The 24,913-nt window shown below is 43.6% G+C and overlaps 1 protein-coding gene across 4 annotated transcripts in view; it reads right to left on the bottom strand.

Moving 5' to 3' along the window:
- The window catches only part of clcn2c (chloride channel 2c), a 143,942-nt gene that overhangs the window by 118,360 nt on the left and 669 nt on the right, over positions 1 to 24,913 (bottom strand). The window lies entirely within an intron of this gene.

The raw sequence follows: 24,913 nt of genomic DNA, 5'->3' as shown, positions 1-24,913 counted from the left end.
TCATCAAAAAAATTAAAGAAATATGGAATTCCTGTGGATGCAGCAGTTTTCCAGCCAGCCTTCAAGCTTAAAACCATTTTTCTTTACAGACTTGAGTTTCTTCTGTGCTGCTCTCATATTTCTGGCAGATTTGTTGCAGTTCCACATCTCATTTACTGACAAACCTGCATGCAAACTGATTGACGCACTGTATGCACCATAGGCCGATCCAGCAGCATGGAGGCATTATGGCTGTCTGCCTGGTTGTGAGTGTTTGCCGTTTAATGTGGAGATATTTAAAAGCTCTTTTTTAATCACTGTGCTAACATGGTCATCGTGAGGTGAGGCTGGGACTATCGACCTGATAATGCTTCTGCTTCGACTCTTTCTGTGATGGGACTAATGTTGTCATGGAGCAATCCGCTTCATAGTTGGATGTTTACTCCTCGCTCCAGGATCTGTCCAGACATGCTGTCCACACTCAGAAGAATGCAGGGAGCTGCTTCCACTCTGGGCACAGGATGAAGGATCTCATCTACAGAGCACGTCATGTTTTCAGAGCGCAGTGAGATGACTGTCCATGCTCTGCTCTGTGGGACCCCAGGTACCTCCACCCCCGCTGCTGGTACACGAACACACACACAATTCTGCAAACACACTGAGATCCCCATCAAAATCCCTAAAGCTTGTCCGCTGATCCAAGTGAATAATACTTGTCCACAGTACATCACACACACACCAGCCCCCTGCAGGCGGAGGATCAGTCCTTAATAAAAGTCTTGAGACAGAAAAGTTCTTTTGTTTTCTTCATTAGTGGATTTACTGTAAACTGAAGTTATCTTGAGACTCGTGAGTTTCCTGTGCCAGCCTGTGTTTCCATCAGTCTGTGCAGTTGAGCTATTAAGCATAAAGTGTACATACCATGATGCTATCTACATGGTTACGTAAGTTAGTTTATGTGCATGCATGTCCTTGAAGCATATGCAGGTAACAGGGAGCTGGGACTTTCAAGAGCTTTGTAACACTACCCGGGCCTCCACTGACCAAAGTCCAGACACAAAGAGCGGGAAGAAGCAGGCTGTCCTGAATATTTCTGATTGAAAACAAGGTTCAAGGAAGTTCTGCCACTAAAAACAGCCGCTGAAGTTGAGACATTAAGCCCATCTAGTACATTCCTGGCCCTGCTAACCATGATGTCGTGAAGGAAAGGAAATGCAAAAAATGTGTGCAAATTTAATTTGCATTTTTCAGTTCAACTTCAGTGAACTCTGACATGGAAATTCAGTCCCAAATGGAGGAAGCTAACATGACTTTTTAGCTGTGTTGTACCACCTTGTGACTTTTGTTTAACACAGCCTTTATTGAAAGACGTACTTGTACCATCAACTCCCATCTTAGCTGTCGAGAAAATGTTTCCACTTATTGTTCTGTGAACGACTGAGAGATCAGGCTTCCCATTAGCAAGCTGGCTAATGCTTTACCGAATGAGGTGAGGTTCAACCCTGAGAACAAAACACCAGAGGGAGTAAACAGCCCAGAATGTCGGACGAGTGCTAGCTCCTGACTGCCTAGCGGGTTATTGCTCAGGTTGCATATAACCTTGCTGATGAGGAAATGAAAACAGTAACGGAGATAAAGGAGACAACAAAGATAGAGCTCAAATCTCTCTAAGGCCTGAGGATAAAAAGAGATCCAAGATAGTCTAAAGGGGCTCTAAAGGGTTTTGTTTTATTTGACCATTTTTAAATGTTAAAATAAAAAATTTGCAGGCAAACTTTTGGCTGCATGGCCTTTATCCTTTCCTCAGAAAGGCATGAAGCTGAAGGGCATATAAACTTTTATGATCTCCAAACACAATGCAAGCATTGTAACTCATTTTTTCATGGAGTGCAAACTGTTTTTCTTTCATACAACACCCCAACTTACTATCTCTGCTATCAAGGCCTAAGAAGCTTTCCAGCCTGTTATCTGTTCAGCCTTGGCCTGCTCTTTCCTGCTGTCTGAGCTGAGATGATTAACTTTTGGCTTAAAAACAACCTAGTGAGACAGTTGGTACTGTCACTGTATTATACATGTCTGCCTGCTCCACCCTTGTCTGTCACTGCACCGCCTTCTTACTGCAGGGAGTGCGATTCCTTCTCAACACAGCTCAACCAGCCCAGAAAAGAGACGGAGAGGGAGTGAGAGGGAGGGAATGCAAGGTGTGTGTTAGAATTAATTTAAGGTTAATGACGCCCATCAATCTTAAAGCAAGTGGGTGTCACTGGCAGAAGCGCACGCACACACACACACACACACTCACACACTCACACACAGCCGATTTAATCAATCTCCTTTGATTTCGCCAGCCCCTCACACAGGCCATAGCTACTTGCACTACTGATTGTTGCTGATATACTCTGTGTGTGTGTGTGTGTGTGTGTGTGTGTGTGCGCGCGCTTTGCTGCATAACATGCATACATAATATAATGATTAGTAAAGGAAAAAACTTAATATATGATGAATTTACCTTCATTTGTGTGTGTGTGTGTGTGTGTGTGTGTGTGTGTGTGTGTGTGTGTGTGTGTGTGTGTGTGTGTGTGGTCTATGCAGCGGTGTGGTCAGTGGAAACCTTGTACACAAGCTTAGTGGAGTCGTCTTGTACTAACAGGTACAAGCAGTGATCAATGAAGTTCACAAACAACTTCCACCAACAACCTGACACACACTTACACACACTCCATTGGCAGAGTGGGAACAACACTGCTGCTGTGGCAAGTACTGACTCTTGAAACAACAAGCAGAGAGACACTGGGGACATGATATTTAAGCTTGTCGGGTCAAACTGACCACAAACAAACACAGTCTTTGGCTGTTGGCCGAGAAAGTGAACCGGTAGAGTTTTATTGGGTTCAAAGGGTGTGTGTGTGTGTGTGTGTGTGTGTGTGTGTGTGTGTGTGTGTGTGTGTGTGTGTGTGTGGAGGAAGTCAGTCGGCTGCAATGGCATCACAGTGGTGAACAACAGTCATTATTGTCTTCCGTCAATTGGCATCAGAACCAAGAAAGAAACAGGAACAGATATTAGATATTAGAGATATTAGAAAAAAAACTGCATTATTAATTCAAGGTTTTGCTGCTGAGGCTGAAAATAAATAAGTAATTTCAATATGAAAAAGTAATTCTTCTAATCATCATGTCCTGATCTCCCCATTAGACACTGTTGATGCATTCTTGTTTTTATAGCATCGTCAGTCTCTACAGCAGAGGGCTGGGTGGTGTGCTGGCAGGAAATCTGTTTTAAAATGCCTTTTTTTCTGTTGGAGGTCCCTCAGAACCCCTGCTAATTGTGTACATTCCCAGTTAGCTCCCCATTAAAACATGTGTGTGTGCGTGCGCATGTGTGAAGATCACTCGCTCTTGAATCAACAAACTCGTGATTACGTTGTTTACTCCATCTCGTTGCAAACTTGTAAATCCAGTCCGTCTTTCCAGCCCTGCTCAGCTGAGTGTACTCACCATGTGTGAGACACAGAGTGATTCATGCTTCAGACGAGAAGTTAAAACTAAATTATTCATATGTTTGGTAAGTTACATTAGCATACATGGACTTTGAGTGGAAAAGGTACAGAAACAACACTTCACATGTAAATGAACTGGATATAGTTTGATTTCTTACATATTTCTCCTGTATTTTGGTGTAAAGTAAAGAAATAAAACTATTTTTTACAACCATGAACGGTTATGAATAATGAAATGTGAGTAACTACCAAAGATTTGTACAGTTTTCTAGACGCCTGGAGCAATTTTCCTGCATTTTGGGTTCCTGGCAGGTTTGAACTTTGTTAAGTGACATTTTCAGAAAAGATAATTCAACTTGAATAAATCCTCTTTTCTCCTTATTTGCAGTTAAAAGCTATTCTCATGAAAACCTCATAGGGCTGCTGTATAGGTAAGCCTGAACATCTGGACAGCCTCACTGATTTCCAAATAAATAAGTAAAATATATGAGTGACTGCCGTGTATCAAACTTTCTTCTTATCTTCAAAGTTTATATCTTGGTGAAAACTTCAAAGCTGCAGCATGTTCGACTGATTTGTAAAAAATGTGCACTTCAACTCTGGTGTCACCCCAGTTATTCAAGCAAGCCTTTGATTTCACACACTTCCCTCTGTCCTGCTGACACAACCTGCAGATAGCCTTCAAGGCAGGTGGGTTACAGCTTAACCTGCGAGGGTGTTAACCTCATTCTTTAACAGCTGTGTGAGTAATAAAAGACTGTGCCGCACAAATGACCAAAGATGGAGGAAAAACTTAGACTGAGTGTCTCAGCTGAAAGCCGAGTGTGTGTGGCTGTAACATGAGTGTTGACAGGGCTGAGGCCGGGTCAGCGGGGTGATGAAGCTGTGAAGGTGCTGCTGCAGTGATGCAACCGTGCAGGTTCAGTGCCTGGAAACAGATCCGTCTGTGTGCGACCTCCGCTCATTAATGACAAAGATGAGTTCAGAAACTATTCATTTTCCCCCACTGAACCATTTAAAAAGAACTGCAATCACACAAACAGTACAATACTCCATGTTTCCCCATTTACACACTCAGCAGTAAAAGGCGAAAACTTCACCGCAGAATGCAGAAGTGACTTGGAAAAATATAGCCTACACTAACATTTCTCAGATTACTGCAGCACACGCACACACACACACACACACACACACACACACACACACACACACACACACACACACACACACACACACACACACACACAGAGCAGGGTGTGAGAGATCACATGACAGCAGCACTGGGACACAATCTCTGTTCATTGCATAACTCTGAACACTTTCTGCAGGCAGATTACAACACCCTGTGTTCGCTACTGCCGCCATTTAAAAACCTAAAGACTACCTGGTACTACCTGGTGCTATCTGTGCGTATGAATCCATCAGGTTTGGCGGATGAGGCCATTCTGGGCAATGATACAAATCAATGAGCAGAATTGCATTAGAGCAACATTGGATGTCCATAATCTATGTTAGTTCCCACTGGATAAACTCAAGTATTCATGGCTATCTAGTGAAAATGATTCTGATTCGTGACATTTTGGACAAAAGCTTCATGCAAATCACACTGAATAAGCAGACCGGAGCAGGGCCATGAAGAGATCTACCACAGGGCTTTCACTAATCGTCTTATGTCAAGTTTACCAGTCATTTCACCTAAAATAACAGAGAAAAGACTTCTTCTTCTTCTACTGTGAATGCACGCCTGATTGGGGACCTGCAGCTTTCACACAGCCAGATTTAAGGTTAATGACCCTTTAGAATGCCACACACACACACACACACACAGTCTGATCGAATGTAGTCTGGGATTAAGGGCCGTGCACAAGGGGACCAGGGCAGTGGTTGAAAATCAAACACAGACATCCAGTGTCAGGGTTCAGCGGCGTGTGTTAGGTGTTCATGTCCATGTTTAAACACACTGTCGACTGGCAGGTTAACCTCTGTCTGCGTGTTGGACTGAAATTGTTCCACAGGAACAAACAGTGAGGTATTAACAGTGGCTAATCTCTATCGGTCGATGCACTGCCATGACAGGGTGTGATACAGTGACCAACGTCCACCTTCATATCTGTGTGTGTGTGTTTCTCACATTGAACACAGAAGCACTGGATCATCAGCAAGGTGCTTCCAAGGTTGTGAGAGTTCAGATTATGTGTGTGTGTGTGTGTGTGTGTGTGTGTGTGTGTGTGTGTGTGTGTGTGTGTGTGTGTGTGTGTGTGTGTGTGTGTGTGTGTGTGTGTGTGTGTGATATTACACCTATTATCATGGGTTTGTTGTTGAAGCGGCAGCACAGTGAGGCCAAACACTGTATTGGAGGGTTGCTACATCTGAAAAATTATGCATGTATGTGTGTGAGAAAGAGTGTGTGTGTGTGTGTGTGAGAGAGAGAGAGAGAGAGAGAGAGAGAGAGAGAGAGAGAGAGAGAGAGAGAGAGAGAGAGAGAGAGAGAGAGAGAGAGAGAGTGAATCTCATGCGGCTGTCTGTGTGTATTGGTCACAGCTCTCACGTGCTTGAGCCTAATGCACTGCACCATAGCATGGCCCTGCGGCACTTCGTGGGAGCTAAACCCCAACCACAGGTTTTCAGCCTCCCTCTCCCTCTACCTCCCAGGGAGGGGAGAGAGGTGAGGGAGAGAGGGGGAGGTGCAGAACTGCTGATGTTTGGGCCAACTTATTAGAGAGAGGTCAATGTGTGTGAGCTCTCAACACTGGCAGCGAGATGTGGGAGGACGAGCGTGGATAGGTGGGATAGAGGGATGAATGGAGGAGAGGGATGGAGAGATGCTAGAGGAGGTGAAATGAGGGGGGGGCTAAAAATAACTGCTATTGATCCAGCTTTACCATGAATGTAGTGGAGCAGAGGAGGAAAAAACGCAGCAGCCGTCCCAAACTCAATCAAGCGTCCCAAAGGCCCAGTCGGCATTTTACAAGTAATACATCACACACACACACACACACACACACACACACACCACAAGTACTGAAGAATTCTACACACTATCTGCAGCTTGCGCGCACACACACACACACGCTGCTAATTGCCACTGCATAACAACAGAGTCAAAACACAAAGGGAAGTTATTTCTATGCAGATGCAAAAACTCTTTCTGTCGGCTCAGAGCGAGCTTTCAGCCCGACAAAGGATCCGTCTTCATACAAACAGTCCTCCTCTTCATCACACACATTCACACACACACACGCAAAGGAACCAAGAGCTAAATGAAAAGCTTCATATCAGCTATTTGGACTCGGCGCGTCTCACCTGGACGGGGAGACAACAGAGACGGGAGGAAAGAACAAAGACAGAGGGAAGGCAATTTGAGATGCCTCCTACACACTCATATCTGTCCTGCCTCAGAGATTAGGAACTGAAGACACACACACACAAACAAACACGCACACAAACACACACGACGCATGGAATAGGACTGGCTATGGGAGAGTGAGCACAGTCGTAGGTGCCATACACACTAAAAAAAACAAACACCCACCTGCGGTAAAAATAAAATGGAGTGATGTTTCTGCTACAGCGTGAGGAGAGAGTGGAACAAGGAGTACAGAGCAGAGTCGGGTGGACACGAGGACTCCTCTTCACAGTCACAGGCTTCCCACATCTCAACTGCTCTTGTATCGTATATAACAGCCGTATATTGCTGTTGTCTACCTTTTCAAATGCAGTAAAAGAACAGGGTGCCAGTCCTTAAAACCTGCTGACTTTCAGATAAAATGTCAAGTAGGAACATTTTGAGAGAAACAAATGAAACGTTAAAAGTTGTAGTTCAACAATCGTCCTAATACTATAGAACAAAGTCAGAAAATACAGCAAAAAGTTGCACATTTTGCAAAAACTGCATCCCAGTGAGTGAGAACAGTCTATTAGTGGCAAAGAGGGACTGGAGGATCGGTCTTATGTTTTGTGCCTAAGCACCTCATTTTAATTATTACTATTATTATTCATACAACTTTTTTTGTTAAAACTGTGCCTTAATTCTTGGAACATTCTGGCTTTTTTTCTCCTCAAAATTTCAAAGAAAAATTGAACTCATTAACTGAACTCACCAGAGACAGTCTCACAATCCATGACAGTGTCAGGCCTGAGATTTTCTCATTCAGCTTGAAGCCACAAGTTATCTGCTTTAACAGCAGTAAGTGTCATCTGATATGGGCTGAGCACAGAGGTATCGTTTGTATACGTGTTGGCAGATATGGAAATAAAGACATTTTTGTCTTTAGAATGAGTTCTACTTGATTATTAGTTATTGTTAACAGCTGAAAGAGTGTTTCATCTGATCGTGTTAAACCAGCATCAGTCAGCTGCCACCTGTGTCACTCACTCTCACCTTTTCAACCACTATCTTTTGTTCAATGTCTGAGCCGGGTTGCCCTAGGGTGGCATCAGGTGGCACTGCTCTCCAACTGGCACAATGGTCTTCATTCTCCCATCATGTACCCTCTCCCGTGTGAAACTGAGAAAAGAGCGCATTACACCAACATGACTGCGGCCGTGCAAGCGTCACCGCAGCACCGATGGGTGCCTGCTGACCGGCCCTTCAAGCTGTGTTCTCTGGTCCCTCTGTCCCTGGAGAACAGGGCAGGAGAGCAGGATGAATGGATGAATGACTTCACTGTCAGGTGTTGAGGGAAGAGGTGAGGCCGACAGTTCACACCAGCATCAAACAGACATGCACTGAAAAAAATGACGACTTCAGCATCACAAAGTGAAAAAGTTCTGCTAGCTCGTGTTCTTTACTGGTGGAATACAGCAAAAGCAAATGTAGCTCCTCTTGTTTGTCATGCCAGAAAGTCTCCTCATCAGTCACACCACATCGTCAAAGAGATTTATTTCTCAGCAGTGATGTGTAACAGTGTTGGAGGGCGCAGTCATATGATGTTGTCCTGCTGATCGGGACATCATATTAGAAACTACTTCCAACTGTCCTTCTAGAGGACAGTTACATAAAACGTGTTCGGCGGTTTCATTTTTCATTTTTAGATGTAATTCTGCAAAGAAACAAACCTCATCTTGTAACTGGGCCAATGAGGTACTGTATCATTGATCCAGGGCTGATTATGGCTACACGCTGTAAATTCCATGAACCTGAACTCATGAATGACGAAACAAAGAGATCTCGAACCCAAGCCCCTCTGCAACTTTCATAGTCAATGAATTTGCCAACCTTTTCTTGATTAATCAATTAGTAGTTTAGTGAACAGTGAACAATGTCCATCACTGTATCTTCAAGCACGAGAAATGAGAAACCTCCAAATGTTACGTTCATTATAATGAAAGACTAAGAAAAAAAAGCAGGAAATTCTCACGCTGAACACACAACTATCAAATGTTTGCTGTTTTTGCTTGAAAAAATGAGCTCTAATCCCATGTCCAGATTAGAGTTCCATTTAACTTTATGTAAATTCATTCAAGTAAGTTAACAGAAGCAAAAACTCCTAGTTGGAAACTCAAAGCCAAAACTTCAATTTCCACTCTTCTCAGCCTTTTCCTTGTTTTTTACAGTGTGCACATGAACAGAACACATCATTGAACACACGGGTATTTCTACTGAAAATCAATAAATGTCTATTATCATTTGAGCGAGATGCTGTCGTGCGAGCCTGAAAATTGCCCTGGAAAAAAACAGACCGTGAAACAAAAAAACAGAAAAAGAGTCCACTCTTCTTTTCTCGAAAGCAGCTTAGAGGAGAAAACACCGGCCTTTGAATTCACAAAGATTTTTTTGTCGTCTTGGTATCTCTGTTGCCTAAAAAGTGATTTAGGGCAGTGGGGGATTTGGGGCGAGAGGATGTCGGAGGGGAGAAGATGCAGCGGTTGATATTCTGCAAGAGGTTTCACACTCATTGAGTATGCCTTCCACAGGGCCGGGCTGTGTGAAGTGCTCCCCATCAGATGAAATAAATAGGATGGAGGCTCGGCTATCGGGGTTTAAGTATTTGAATAAAGCCTCACGAGACAGCGTTGGATGTGAGATACAAGAGAGGTCTGAGAGTGAATGGGAGAGGTAGACATGAGCCGCCATGTGCCTGCGAGGACACACACACACACACACACACACACACACACACACACACACACACACACACACACTCTTTTGGATTTCACCACAGATTTGAATGCCAAATGTGTTCTCAACCTCCTGAACTCTTTGATAATAATGCTTGAAGCCAAATCTGTCTCGGACGCTTGACATCCAAACACAAACACACAAACACACACACACACACACACACACACACACACACACACACACACACACACACACACACACACACACACACACACACACACACACACATCATCCTTTGTGTGCTTGAGCCAGACAGGTCAGAGATGGGTCCATGTGCAGTAACAGTAGCGCCCAGCATCAGGAGACTCAGTGCTGACAGCGTCTCCTCCTGTGGCTGCTACTCTTCTCAGTATGCTGATTCTAGACCTTTAATACGAGCCAGACATCATGGCTGTGTAACATCGAACTCCAGTATTTCTCCCTGAACACATACTCTCAATCAATATGCTGGTCTGACCTGATTTAATGTGGCTTTTTGATCAGATTCAGCAAATTCACAAAACACTTCAGGTGCCAAGAACAGATCTATGAGGAAATCAATGCATTTTTGTACATGACAAGCACAAGGTGCATCCACATGAATATATTACCATCAGAGATGCTCCACAGGTGATTTGCATACACTGAGAAATTGATTCTTACAAGGAAAAAGAGGACTTTATCTTATGAGAGATCAACAAAACACCTGTACATTGGCTAACTGCACCTTGCAGCTTAGCATACCTTTCCGCATAAACCCTCTTCACAAAGGTTCCTGCTGGTGGATCAGGGCTCTCTGAAGGGCGAGCAGACTAGAAAACTACAGAGGCCTTTCTAAAGTGACAGAACTACACTGAAACAAGGACTGAAAATGTGTGTGTTTGTGAGGAAATGTTAAAGGTCGACTCAACATTGCAAGAAATATATCAGCCACTGGTTTATTGTATTATCAATGCTGACATGTTTGGATAAAAATTTAGAGATGATGTATGGGTTCGGGTTCAGTTAGGGCTAGCAAGTAAACAAAAAGGGTCAACTGTCCGTGTTAGGTGACGTAGCTTTTTTGGCCACTTGGGGGCATCAAACACAACACTGACACACCACCTTGTAAGTTAAATATTTACACATAACAGCAGTTACAGAGCAACATTAATTTCAATTCAATTCAATTCAATTCAATTCAATTCAATTTTATTTATTTGTATAGTGCTAAATCACAACAGAAGTTGTCTCAGGACACTTTCCATATAGAGCTGGTACAGACCAAGCTCTTTTGTACAGACCAAGCTCTTTTAGCATTCATTTTGTTGTGTTTCTGGCCACCTGGTCCAATAAGCCCTGTCTTATAGCTCTGTTTTGGTCTCCACCAATTCCTGAGGGAAATATCTGGCTTTTTAGCAGCTAAATGCTCCACTATGTTCACCAGCTAGTCGCTATCTGTGTCGACATGCCGTTCAGTGCCAGGTAGTGTGCAGAGGGTTTTTAGAGGTTTCACTACGAACAGCTGTGGAAAATAACGCACTGAACTGAAACAGTAAGGTTGTGGACCAGACAGCTAAACAATGAGCTGAAACTCATCAATAATTGCCCAAAATTTTTAATTATGGATCAAATGTTTATAGCTTTATAGATTTTAAAAGGTTTGATGATGTACTGAATCAGAGCTTCGTAGCCTGGATTAAGAAAGATGACACTGATCTTCCTCAGCCAAAGCCTGAAAAATGACTCCAGTACTGTATATACATGAAAAACTGTGACAAAAAAATGGCAACAAAAACAGTGAAAACTACAGATTAGATCCATACAGCTTGCCACAGCTAACTGCTTTTACAGCAGATGGTTGATGCAAAACTAGCCTGCTTCCATAACAGAAAACAGCTGACATGAACACATTATTAGAGCATCACACGAAAACAAAATGAACATTCAGTCTGATCCTAAATCATTCAAGTAATTTTGTAAGATCATGAAAATTGGATGTGATCTGTTTCTGTTTCTATCTTTGTCAATCAAACATGCTTGGGGTTCTGGACAAAAACTTTTAAAGATGCCACCTTTGTCACAGCAGATATCTGATGACATAAAATTATAAGAAATAATAATAAGAACTGTGAGAGTGGGAGATGGGGTTCACAGTTTGGTGGTGGAGTGGCCGACATGAGTGACAATCCGCAGAAAGATATAATTACTGAAAAAAGAAGAAAAGGAAAAAGTGGGTGAGGAGAGCGGAAAAGAAGGCGGGAGGAGGAGATTGATGGGTGAAAGGTGGCTCAACTCCAGGACAAACCAGTTAACACTCCAGTCACACACTCGCACTGCAACTGGGACCCAGTGGGCAGACCTTCAAACAAAGTGTGGGAGTGTGTGTGCTTAATGTGTGTCTTTGATGCTGCACGTTGCTCTGTTTGTGCATGTGTGTGTCTGCATGCCTTCGGGTGCAGCGACTGTGCCCGTGCCCTCCCGTGTTTTGTGTGTGTAGGAAGACTAATCGTATGTTGTGGTGAGAGTGCAGAGGGGCGTTCAAAGGCACGCAGTCGTTCTCCGGGGAAGAAAGAATGTTGCGGAATATGTTTGCAGAAACAGAAAAAGACGGAGCGAGGAAGCACATGCAAAAACAAAAAAAAAGAGGAGGAGGGAAAAAAAGAGGGGAAATACACTGGACATTGGAGAGAGGAAGTCACATCCAGAAACAATGTCGGTAGATGCCGTAGTGAGTTAAGAGTGATACACCAATGTCAAGTGATGCCCCATCAAACAGGAGCATCACAGGAAAATAAAGAAAATCCATTTGGCAACGTATATTCGTGCTGTTATACCTAAATACACATTACCTACAGGTGTTGGCAAGCAGTCACGACATCTTGGCACCACCACCATCTATTAGCATGACTACATAACATAAACACTGTATGTTTGGATCCAAGGCTTGTTCAGTGAATACAGACAGAGACCAGGTGCGGGATCTTTTTCATTGTTCCTTGATGTGTCTACAGGGTCTTTCAATAGCTGAGCCATTAAAGTGAGCAGGCCACCACTTGGACTTAATTTCTCCTTTTCCTCCCTGCTGTCACATCACATTATGCCATCTATCCATTCAACACACACACACACACACACACACACACACACACACACACACACACACACACACACACACACACACACACAGTGAGATGAGGGCTTCATGGGTCCCCAGTTGAAGTAGTAGTGCTGAATTGAAAAATACTGATATTTAATACTATTTGTATCAAATGTCTCTCATCTAAATCAGTAAATTGGATTACAGTTATCGAGTGCCACATCCATCAAATAAAGATCCTTAGATCTCTTTCCACGAGTGCATGTGGAGTATAAGCATATGTTGCACTGATTCTACTTAATATGTCGGCGTGATCGAGTGTGTGAACAGCAAACAGCGTGCTGTTGCACAAAGGTTGATAAAACACCAACATCACAAAATGTATATCTCCTTCTTTGTTCTCAAATATTTGCGCCCCACTTTGAATCTAAAACCAATAGGAGCTGCAGCACATTGTGTTCTGAGACTTGGAATACTGTAAACTACATAATCTGTGGAGTTTATGGATCCTGTGTACAACACAAAGACATCAAACACAGCATAAAACTCTATTGAGCTTACACTAGAAATGCCAATAACATGATATATTTGCAGCGGAACTGTCATTGTGTAATCGAGCTCTTCGGTCATAATCAGCTGTACACTGCTGTTAATCTGTAACAAAGGTTCACAAACTGAGCATGGCTTTATGTGCCACCTCAGACCAAAGAATGAGCACTCAATATGGAGCTTTTCCCAATACGGGTCCATGTACCGCTGATGATGCAGCATACCAGTCTCAGGATTGATTCCATGTATCTTAGTGTGCCTCAGTAAATGAGTACGTTTCAGTATCTGCTGTTTACATGCTCAACAAGGTGCGACCAGACGCACACAGTGATCTTGTAAGAGAAACCCCACATCAGCATCCTCTTATCAGCCAGTCCAGCCAAGTCACACTCCGGCCCAAATAATCCAGGAGGAGAGAGTGAAGGTGAATTTGCCTGGACTGTGTTGGAGAGCACAAGGTCAGCTGTGAGACGCAGCGTGTGAGCATGTGTGTGGTCAGGGGATGGGAAAAGAGAAATCAGCAAGCGAGGCGAGGAGTTCAGAAAAGAGGACACGCACACGTGCACACACACGCAAACACACACGGAAAACTGCAGACTTGACATTTGCAAAACTGCATCAAACTTCCTATTTACATAAAATCCAGAGAAACAGAGAGTGAGATGTAAATGGAGGAAAGCGGTGGAGAGAATATTTGCAAAGAATCTGCCACGCTCTGATTGGTTGCCCAGGGCCAGGCTTCATTAGCACCAGTTCAACTCTCGTCATCACAGCCACATGATGAGTAGCATGTGTCACTATGGCAGAGCTCAGCGAGGGCACAGAGAAACAGATGGGATCTGCTCTGTGTGCGAGGGTCGTGTTAAATGTGTTCTGAATGTACCTCACACCTGCCTGCGCGTGCTCACTCAAGAGCCGCATGTAAGAAAAAGGTCAAGTGACTATTAGTGAAAAGCGTGTGTGCGGTATGCAGGGGCGTGTGTGCTCGCTTGCGTGGTGACAGAGTGCTGTAATGCCTGCTGATAACCAGTGTTTGGTGCTTCAAAGCACCTTCCATCTTGCCTTCCAATCTGTCAGCGCGGGGACCGTTGCGCCTCGGCTGCCAAGAGCAGCGGTGATCAACTCTATCAGCGGCTGAACACTGCCAAGCGTCTGTTTAATTACACTCCATCAACAGTAAACTAACAGCAATTAGAAGGCAGACAGGCGAGGGAGAGAGATACTGTACCTCTGGACTGATGGACTGAGGACAAAACCTGAGGTGAATCTTGTACAGTTCGATGATTACACAGGAAAGGGCGGAGGCACGGCGTGTTTCAAACACGTTCACAATATCAATAATGAAACATTCAACATACTTTTAGGTGAATTTCCAGGCAAACATAATAGTTATTGTGGTAATCCACTGTGATGTGGGACTATTACAAGCACATCAGAGGCTCAGGGACAGACTGGTCTGCCTAAACAATAAAGACACAAAGCAGCTACTTTTGGTTTGAGCAGGATTATTCATGTTCATCAGTAAAGGTGGTTGCTGAAAAACCAAGACAATACCCCTGATCCCACCCTACTTCACGACATCATCAAACTCTATTTATTGTTGTTTTGATTGAGACGCCCTTAGCGACAGAAAATACATACAGCGTGTTGTGATTGTTGCTGTGACCTCCCTGCACCTTAATTGGCTCAACTGCGAGCAGGATCAATGCTGTGAGCAGGCTTCTCATTTTCAGCCACGTTAGCAGCATGGCAATGCTGGTCTGTCCACCGCTGTGATCTGGATGCAAATATCTCAACGACTGCAGGATGGACTGCCACTAACTTTGGCACAGACGTTCCCCAGAGGAAGAATCCTAATGACTGGGGCGATGCCCTGAATTTACCTCTTGTGTCATTTTGATTTCTGATCAAATGTACCTGCAAAACTACTTCCACTCCCATCAACCTATATGAAACAGAACATTAGTTATGCACCATAACTCCACATTCTATGAGTATAGGAGCAGCCCTCTAACCTGTGGGCCCCAAAGCTGGTTAGGAGCCAACTGTCCGGTCTCAGCTCAGCTTATACACAAGGTGAGATGGAGGTGGGGTTGGACCTGAGGTCTTCAATGCTGTGTGAACAAGGGATGAACCCACTAGCAACCCTCTATTCATAAGATCTGGAGTTATAGTACGTCACTAATGTCTGTTTCTCTTCATTTCTTTTAAGAAACGGCCAATGACAAACCAATACCTGATGCTGTGACTTCATCACTCAGTCACTCAATAAGTCACAGACTTTTGCATTTATAGGACTGACCCCTGTGGGTCAGCCAAAAATAAACACATGCATGTCTGATAGTGTCATAATGTTGACCTCCTGACACTCATGTCTGAACAGAAGGCTGCTGGTGACTAATCATCGTGGATATTCAACAGTGGAAAATGTGCTGATGACACAGTATGGATGCACAAACACTGAGGCAGTCAGCCACAATGTGGAAGATCAGTAGTGACAGCAGACAAGGACAGAGCACACCAGAGATCATCCTGCCAGGCCACAAATTGATGATGATACAGAAAGCCGTACTGTTCCTGGGTGAGGAGGTCTGAGGAGGGAGGGATCAGCATCACACAATATCCCCTTTTTGTTGTGACCAATATCTGCATGAGCAACACTCAGCCAGTTTATCCCTGCAGCCACCCACAACAGACACTGAACGAGAAGTACTGTACACATATAAATGTACAGCCGTGCATGAGGTCATTGACAGACACTGTCTCCATCACACTGTCAGTCAAACAGAGACAATGGACAAGTTGATTTTTCAAGCGTAATTTCACTTTCGAAATATACTCTTTCTGTTCATCAACTAACTGATTACTGGACGAACTGCTTCAGCCCTCATCATGATCAGCTGACCATGACCACATCTGCAACACAAAAATCCCAAGAATTCATTGAGTGTTCCAGATATTTGTATTTCTCAGGATGGAAGCAAATTAATCAAATTGTTTTAAAGCCATGAACAGACTGGTTTTATGGGATACACTGTATGCTAAAATCATCTCATTTAATTGTCCTTCCCGGCTCCACACAGTCAAGATTGGCGGCGAAGATAACAAAAACTGGGATTTATTCATCTCATATCATGCCTAACTTCAGTGGATCATATCACATTGGGTGTAGAATTAATCTGCAGATGCTCCAGTTCAAGATGAGACCACACTTTTCTGTGGATGCCAGTTCTTGAGCCGTGACAAAGGCCAAAGTGTGGCCTGCAACAGAGCAGCTAAGCCTCGCTTTTAGCCTCACCAACTGCTCAAAATGCCTTTTGCTATAATGTCACACATTCTGTAAAATGGCGAGTAGTGCTGAAATGATGTAATAAAACATAACAGCAGGGTTTTGTGAATCACCGCAACCAGGACAGGTCCTTGAGCATACAGTCATTAGCTAACAGATTAGGCTGATGGGTGCATATGTGCACACACGCTTTACGCGTGAGCTTTTAACTTATTAAAGGAAGAGGAAGAGGAACACACACGCACGCATGCACACACGCACACACACACACACACACACACACACACACACACACACACACACACACACACACACAGCCTTGTAAACAATTAGGCGGAGACACTCGAGCAGCTCTTTAAACATCGCCTGCACAGCACAGACGCATCATTCAGACAAGGTGAAGGGCATTAAAAAAGAGGATGGCTGCACACTGGAGCTATTACTGCAGTCGAGGTAAATGTGACTGAGCATTTATTTATGCGTCTGGATCGTTTGCATGACCTGCAGTTGATACATCAACAAGATCACCTTTATCAAATAGGTGTTTCAGGTAAAAACAGTTCTGAACATCTCAGAGCACACACACACACACACACACACACACACACACACACACACACACACACACACACACACACACACACACACACACACACACACACACACACACACACACACACACACACACACACACACACACACACACACACATCCAGAGTCAAACACACAGCTGATAATGAACTGAACATCCACTGATGTGTCAACTCTGACTTTGTGGCTTTATCGTGGCACACAGGCACCTCAAGGTGACTTGGCTGTGTTTGTCCAGACTGTCGACTTGCTGGACCTGCTTCCCCTCATACAGACAGGGACACGAGAAAAGCGGCTGATTGTCATTTATGTCAAAATGATCGCTTGAAGACCAGCAGAGACGACGGCAGAGTGACAGCTTAAAGAAATCATAATGGTAGTCTAAGAATAAACACATGCATTATCCCTTAAAACTATTTCCATTTGACCTGATAGTGTAAAAAAAATGTTTGACAAAAAAATCTAACTAAACTACAATTGCACTGCCCTCCTGCATCATCCCTGATTGAGTTCTGGTGTCTTGTTTGGAGAATTTTCTGGAAATAAACACAGATTACATGATGGCTTCACCCAAAAATTTGGAGGAGGTTTCGGGACTTTTTTCAAGCCTGCAGTTTTTCTCTGTCGTACAGTGCCAAAAAAAACCCACCGAGAGGATAAGACTGCCTGTAAGTGGCCTGTAAGTGGCCTGTAAGTGGCTGAAAGGCGAAACCCAGGGCAAAAACAGGCCAGGCCTGGCTGGGCAGGGTTCAGCTTCAATCAGATGAGTGGTGACTCTGTGGAGTGATTGAAACACATCCAGCTTACATGTATTACCTTCTTCGGACAGGGCTTATTAAGTTAAAGCTTTCAATTCTTGTTGCCATCATTTATGCAAAGGTGCAAAAGTAGTGAAGTGATCACTTCACTGTGATAAAGCCTCACGTTCAGCTGCATGGGCGTCTTCACATTGTCAATGACAGTTCAGGGTTTGACGGCATGTCATGCATTGGTGCATGCTTCTAAAAAGATAGAAATGCAAGTTTTGCACCAATGTAAAAAGTGGGGGAGTGTCAGTATATAGCCATAGCCCTACTGTTTATCATAGTTAACATTACAGCCCCAGATACCTTGTTCAGCCCTGAACACGGCACAGTTATCAGCGGGCCCATGTGTTGCGTTTACTGCCACTGCAGAGGAATAAATCTCATTCATGTACGCCATCATTTTTCATCATATGACAACAATGAATCTATGTGATGATGTGCACAGTGGGTAAAATTATTTAGAGTGGAGCTCCTTTTGTGTGTGCATCTTAATGGAGGGAGAACTTTCATTCTCCAGTGGAAAGAGTTATGAGAGGATCATTTCTCTGAGGCACAGCGCTACAGTAACACTAGACTCATGTCTGCAGGTGAATTACTCCATTATTATCTTGCTTATGAGTTAAGTAGTGATTGAAAACAAGCTAGGAGGCTCCCTCGTTGCAGACAAGAATTCAAACATGGAGAATGAAAGCAGCTACTACAAAGCTCCAGCGTCTTCTGGGGAACAAAATAACAATCAAATTACAGCAAAACGCAGTGAAATGGCCTCATCCCTTCTGCATCATTTATGCTGGCTTGTATTTCAACAGCTCAGTATGGAAATGTGATGCTGTTTTCAGTTGATCTGAAGTGAGAGCCACCAGACAGCAGCATGTGCATGAGGAACACATGCAGAATGGTTTAAATTAGGTGGAGCATTGAATTTCTATCACCATTATTTAATTCCAAAAGCAAACGTGGCAAAGGTAAGCCTGGGCAGAATGTCCACGGTGGTGGATTCAGAGCTGCAGCGATCTGTCAGTTGACTGCCCACGAGATTATCACTGACGTCATCCTTCACCAACGTGAGGATTTCATGCTTTTCTCAGCTTTTCTTATGTGGTAACATCTTCTCAGAATGTATGGTACACTTAAAACAATGGCTGACAGTAAGCAGTAGCACATTTGTAGAGCTGATTTGTCACATCATGACAGAGTCTCCTCACGTCTCTCAGCCCTGTGGATATCTCAGTTTGACTTGACAGAATAAGATTAACCTGCAGACTTCTCATTTCTCCTCTGCTCCATGCTTGGAGTCCTGAGCCCGGCTGATCAACAAGATTGAGGGTTATCACTGAACCAACGTCTACCCGCCTCAGATCTCTGTTTCCTTTCTGTTCTCTAATCCATATTTGTTAAGGACACAAGAGGGGCAAGAAATAATTGTATGACACTAATCAAGAGACACGCCTCAACACTTGAAATCGGCTCATCTGTTAATCTATTGACCCATCCAGTTTAATCTCTTGCTGCCTCTCTCCATCTCTCAGCGGTTAATCATCAAACACGGCGCCGGCCTGTGTGATCAATGCATCTCAGAACAAAGAGCCAGTCACGCAAACACATTCCTCCTTTGGTTTTACTGACTGACATGGTCAACACTTCTTCTGTCTTGTGGAGTGTTTGCCAAATTCAAAGTTATTATGAGTAGGTCCTCATTTAGAGGCTTAATTCTTTTGCTTTTGTGCAAATATTTGTGTCTTAGACCTCAAGGTCCGTCAAGTCCTGACTAAAGAAATCCATCACGGCTGTTTGTCCAGAAAGTAAATAGAGGTGATTAGGTCATTTTGGAAAAGAGAAAAACAAAAAAAGCAAAGGCTGATCTTTTGTAACAGAGAGAGAAAAACCGTTAGAGGGTTGTGATGCTTATCTGCAGCAAAGGCCGGTCTATTCACAACTTCAGCTTTGAACAAATGTTATGCAAGCTCCCCTTTCTCCGCACACTAAATGCAGGAGTCAAGGAGCTGTTGACCTGTCTTGCAAAAATAAAAAAGACTTTACCCCAAAGGCATGATGGAGTGATAGGAAATAAAGGAGGAGAGAGGGAAACGAAAGGGAAATTTCCACGATGAATGCAAGCAAGTGGACATCAAATGGACACGGCCATGGCTACATAAAGTCTAATTACCACAGCACGGCGAATAACACAGAGTTACAAATTACCCTCGCAGCAAGACAGATGGCCACACACACACACACACACACACACACACACACACACACACACACACACACACACACACACACACACACACACACACACACACACACACACACACACACACACACACACACACACACACAGGGCTGAATATGCACTCACAAATCATTACGTTTCCATGCTTCTCTACCCGACACTTTCACTTCCCTTTTGTTTTGTTCAAAAAGCCACATGGTCGATCATAACACAGAAAAATATGCCGACCAGAACTTTCTTTCACATGAAACAGCCCAACTGTAAAAAAGTAGAATCAAATGTTTTTACAGCTTCTTTGTGTCAGGGACAGAACTACTGTATAAACACATTTAAATCAGTATTGAAATCGAATTTATCTCTCATCCAACGACTCTCATCTGAGCTGCTGCACATCCTCCATGCACTAAACACATAAAGCATCCAAGGGGGACACAAGCTATGCTGATCACAAGTGCTGGGATAGCTGGTCATAGGCTTCCAGACAGACCGTGTCATCTTACGCACACAAACAATTACCCAGCACAATCGTATGGCCTGGTATTAACAATAACAAGCCATCAGAGGCAGCAAGTGAGACAGAGAGGGGAGGCGTGACGATCCGCTGCCTGCCCACCTGGGATGGGATGGAGAGGGGGAACATAAAACGCAACGAATCAAGACGCGCAGGAATGAGGGGGCATCACAGGCACAATGACACGAGCAGAACGATGCCCCTGGCTCCCACACACACACACACACTGTACATCCACAACCACCACTTTGCAAAATGTCACATAATCTCAGATGATTAGCTCAATCTGACGTTGGAGTGTTATGAGGCCACATAAATCAGGTAAATGGACCATCCTGGACTACATGTGACCTCTGGGTTCAGCATTATTGCCAGTGCAGCCCATCAAATGATGAAGAGTATGAAATCCTCTCAAACACTTTGGTACAAGACATTTACTTTTATATGCAGCTAGTATTGCTTTGGTACAACTAATATGCCTCCAATAGTGCCCAATTACACCCTACATCCTACCGCGCACGCACACAAACATATACACACACACACACACACACACACACACACACACACACACACACACACACACACACACACACACACACACACACACACACCTAAGTTTTTAAGTTATTGTCGGCTAAATCAACTATAAACAACACAAATGAGAAGCCAAAGCTTTACAGGGGGCACTTAGCGATTAAGTAAAGCACTTCCATAAAGTTGGGGGTCTGCACAAAGTGGTATCAAGAGAAGAATGGTCAAAATGGATTGAGCAGAGCTTTAATCCTGGGTCACTGGTCGATCCACAGACAAATTAATCAGCAACAATTCTGATAATTGATTCATCACTTTAAGGGGTTTTATAAGGCAAACATGTCACAAATTCACTTCTTCTGCCCTCCCAAACGTAAATATGTAATGTAATGTTGGTCAGAATAAACAAGCCGTTTGAATACATCAACTTGGGACATTTTATCAACCGAACAATCAATCAAGAGAACAATCAACAGCTTAATCGATGATGAAAATAATTGTTAGTCGCAGCCCAACTCCAAAAAACAATGGATCCTACAATTCCCATACTGACAGCATCATTTGCCAGCGCCTCCCTGCCTGGAAAATGCCTTTGTCTTTTAAACTGCTGCCTCCAGTTTGTAATTTCTGGTATTGTTCATTTGTTGTTTCTCCTCGCCCAATCTAAGAAAACTCTCCTGGTGTCATAAGAGTTATTTTTCAGGCTTTGGAAAGCACCTTCCAGAGCCACAGAAGACATTATCAGCTGTTCTGACACGCTGAATGGTACCCACCATGATCTTGATTGGTAGCGTGCCCCTTTAAGAGCCCCTTTAGGTGCCATAGCTGGGATCATTATCATTATCCTGTTAATTATTACAAGCAGTAATAATTTGTAGCGGTGGATTGTCTGCTTGGTGCTACAGTACATCAAACGTGCTAACTTTGGAATGGAGACATGTGAATGTGATAAGTCTCGATTGATGCAGATTCAAACTGGGACAAAGCAACAAGAAAGAAGACAGTTTGTAGCTGCAGAGGACACGAGATTCAAGCATTATGTTCTAAATGTTCTGCACCTTGTTTTGCAATGAAATTGAATGCATTGTGACAAGAAATGTCAGAAATATTAGGCTCTCACTCTCAGTTGTGATCGGATTACAATTGTCAACACCTAGTAAAACTCAACCTTTGATCACCAGACAGTCAATTTATCATTCATCAATTTATCAATGGCACGAGAACACTGTGTTCCACAAACAAACGCACCCATGTCCACACCACAGTGATTTCAGCTGAGCTGACCCCGAATCACCACAAACTGACACCTTCTTCTGTTAAACTGAAAATGAATAATATTGAATTTCAGTGTTTTGGGAAATGTTCTTTCAGCAGTGATACACAGCAGCATTAATGGTTCAAAGATAAATGCATAAATGAGATAAATGATCCGCAAAGGACTGTGGTTTGTGGTGATCTCCTAACAGTGAGCAGTGTTTTTGGGGTCTGAATAGCGCCTTTTAACCAGTGCCAAGCCTCTTCAGGCTCATTACTGAAACGCACAGGTTGCCACCAACATTCATGGCTAAAGGCTGAGACTAATGTTTTGATTGTAGCTGCTGGCTGCATATATTTGGGGCTTTTTAAGTGATTTGTTTTAATGGCAAAAATTCTGATTACGGAATTCTTTCATCTTTTAATCTTGAAAAAGCCTCTGAAACTGTATTTACATGATCACGGGACACTGAAACCCCACGTGTGTGCTAATTAAAGTTTGAAGTTTAGACAATATATTGGTACATATATGTATATATTATGGGATTTTGCATAAAGACTTGAACAGCATTATGTCCATCATATCCTACGCAAACACACATAATCTGACCTAAAGTTCAAGCAGAAATCAATGAAATCAGCTTCATACAAATACCAACAGATGCATCGGTCCAGTGTAAACTGACAATATGTTGAGGCGGGTTTTAGCTCCGTACTCCTGACCCTGCCAACATTTCTGTAGCCAGCCTTTCAGCCTCTCTCACAGCCAAACTACACTGGCCTCTTTGAGCATCCACTGCCCACAACAAACCCACACAACCACCATGACTGCCAATATCACACAAAGACACCATGTTACTACAACCCACGGTAAGGAGATGGGGGGGCAGAGAGAGCTCATTTATGTTAAAAGAGGTTATTCTCACACTCTAGCTATTTTTATGTGACTATTTCGACGCTTTCACAATTTTTTGTTCATGTAACAATCATGCGAGCGCAGCAGGGAGAGCTGAGATTAACTGAAAAGGTGGTGGTTTTGTTGCAGAGAGCTGCTTGCACGTTCCTTTCAGAGAGCCGAGGGCCAAGCACGAGACCCCGCCAGGGTGACAGAGCGTCCAGCGCTGAATCAGCGGGTCGCACGTTGTGTAATCTCTCACACAAACACACACACACACAGATTAATAGCACACAGAGAGGCGGGTAGGGATGGCGAGGGGTGGGGGGTTGGGGGGGGGGACTCTTTACAGAGGGACTTTTTCAAGAAAAGGAAACAGAGGCCCAAAGAAGTGTTACAGTTGTGGCTCCTCTTAATTTAAAGCCTCGCTGCCACTGAATGGGACCAGTTGGCCTATAAAACTGGTCTCTTCAAATAGCAGATTCTTTAGGCTTGACAGAAGTTTGTCAGGAAAAGTTCAACTAGACAAACACACACAGTACTTGGACTCTCAGCCCAAACTTGATCATCCTGACGGGCTCACTGCAAATCTGTGCTGCTCAAAGTGGGATCTACAGCAGCAGCCACAGGGGGTCCTTTAGGGGGGGCAAAATGATGAACAGTGTACTTTCTTTAAATTAGAATTCACTGGGAATATAGAAGAATGCAATTATTTGCTCCTCCTTCATGACTTTTATCTCCCAAGTTATACAACTCATTGCCGAATATCAGCCTTTATGGAGATCCCAATGACAAACTTGTTAAGTGGTTGTCCACGGCCTCTGATCTGTGCCTGTTTGACGGCCTGTGACATGCAAATGTTTGAGAGCCCCCTGCTGTAGAAAACAGGCCTAATATCAAACCATCCACTCAACTGATTCATCTTCTTAACCGTGTGCAGACCACCGCAGAATCCCAACAACTACCTACTTGTTATGTAAGCCAAACAGACAACTGCCTTATGTAATAGTTATGGGGTGTAGAGTAAGCTCAAATTTAATGGCTTACTTGGGGACCCTGCACAAAGATTAGCAGTGAGCACCTGTTAGATGCATCTCATCTTACAACACATTACATGCACACATTAGTGTTTCTCAGCAGCCAGGCTACTGAACAACAATGAATTCATCTATTGTTGGATGCAGCCTACACACTGAGCTCCTGACACATACAGTAACCCCAGTGACTGCTGCCCTGTTAGTGTGACCATGACATCTTCCTCTTGCATGTAGTGGCAGACAGATCATTTCCCTGATCGTGGTTCTGAATGCACAGATTATTAAGCAAATTGCCCTCACGAAAAATGAAATTTTTGATACTTAAGTAAATGCTAGATGAAATCAATTTTATGCCGAATTTATCAGCATATTATTGGAATTCAAAACAGCGCATGGAATTTTAATAGTGGAGTTTCGGGAAAATCTCTCCAAACAAGAGACAGCACTACCTGTGCCGGGACAGTCAAATCCAGATGTTTTGACAGTCAGGCCCTTTACTACCTGCTGTAAAGCTAGCGGCTAAAGGCATTCAGTGTTTGGAGTTAGACAAGTT

Source organism: Chaetodon trifascialis, chromosome 9 (genome assembly GCF_039877785.1).
Source record: "Chaetodon trifascialis isolate fChaTrf1 chromosome 9, fChaTrf1.hap1, whole genome shotgun sequence".
NCBI lineage: Eukaryota > Metazoa > Chordata > Actinopteri > Chaetodontiformes > Chaetodontidae > Chaetodon > Chaetodon trifascialis.
The sequence above is the reverse complement of the archived record's forward strand: the minus strand, read 5'-3'. Positions and strand labels throughout refer to the sequence as shown.